Genomic DNA, 1,632 nt, shown 5'->3' with positions numbered 1-1,632 from the left:
CCCCCCGCAGTTGCTTAAGTTTGAATCGGGATCTACTGAGAATTGGGATTTGGAGGTTCAGCTGCGGGAACGTGACTTGATGTTATCTCACATTCAGCACAATTTGCAGCGGGCGCAGGACATTATGAAACACAATGCTGATAAGAAACGTCGTGATGTGGTGTTTGCTGTGGGTGATTGGGTTTATCTGAAGTTACATCCGTATAGACAGATGTCAGTGGTTCGTCGTACTCATCACAAGCTCGCGGCTAAGTATTTTGGTCCTTTTCGTGTGGTGGAACGTATTGGTATGGTGGCTTACCGTTTGAAGTTGCCTGATGGTTCGAAGATCCATGATGTTTTTCATGTTTCATAGATTAAGGCGGTGGTGGGTGATCATCGGCAAGTGCAGTTTGTTGCTCCGCCTGAGATTGTGGAAGAAGAGTTGTTGATTCCTGAAGCTATTATGGATGTTCGGTTTGATGAGGTGGGTCGTCGCGAGTTTTTGATTAAGTGGCAAGGTCATGACTCAACGAAACACTCTTGGATGCTTTCAAAGGAGTTTGTGTAGATGTTTCCTTCTTTCCAGCTTGAGGACAAGCTCGTTCTCCGGGGGGAAAGTATTGATACGATTCACAAAGTTTATTTCAGGAAGCAGAGGAAGTTGCCAGCTCAGCAGGAATTAGCCGTTGGAGGAGCTGACGTGGCCGCAAGTGGAACTCAAATCGAAGACTCCGAATGAAGGGGAGGCTTTGCTGTTAAGCTTTTGGGAATTTGAATAAATAGAGGAGGATGAACTCGAGACTTTTTATGTTGTTTGTTATTCTGGTTTTAGCCTAGCGATGTGCTGGAAGAGATCTATGTTGATCTATTTGTAATCTCGTTGCTCATACTCTTGTGTAGCGATTCCTATTTCGGATTTGTGAGTTACAATCTCTGTGATTCATAAGTTCAATCTAATTGCATATCGTATTCTGTTTGAGAGAGTTCTTAAATTTATCAGAGCCACTATTAAAGGTATATATATAGATATTGGACTATATATATGTTGGTTGTTCGACAATTTCATTACCTTTACGGTTCCGTCTGATTTGGCAATTTTACTCAAGCTCATTTTTTATGGATTGTATTTATGGGTAAAAGCTTTTTCTTTCAATGGGGGGTCTTGTGGTCTCTGAAAGAATCTAACGTAAGCTTGGAAGTTGGAACATTTAATAAAAGAGGAAGGAAAGGATCAAATAACCAAATTTAGTTTTTCGTAAAAGTGTAAGCTTAGGAATAAGAGAATAGTGAAGATTTAATATTTCATATATGACATGTAAAATCTGGTTGTTTGGCACTTTACACTTGGTCGATCTTTTAGAAGAGTACAATATACTATGATAGCTTTTGACTTTTGTGGTAGATGAGTGGAGGATGGGGAAACAATTAACAAACCACAATTTATTGAACGTCCTCGTGATGCTATATAGCCAAAACCAAACATGGATTATATATCTTAGAGAACTAGTTAGAGGAATTGCGATTGTAGAAATGAGATGTATCCATGCATTGATATATATGATGTTTTAAGAATCATATATTATTTCAGGGAACCCCTACTCATGCATTAGGGAAAGAAAGAAGCACAAAGTTCTATCACCAATCATGCAT

The sequence above is a fragment of the Camelina sativa genome, chromosome 19, assembly GCF_000633955.1.
Source record: "Camelina sativa cultivar DH55 chromosome 19, Cs, whole genome shotgun sequence".
In the NCBI taxonomy this organism is placed as follows: Eukaryota; Viridiplantae; Streptophyta; class Magnoliopsida; order Brassicales; family Brassicaceae; genus Camelina; species Camelina sativa.
This window is presented reverse-complemented; position numbering follows the sequence as displayed.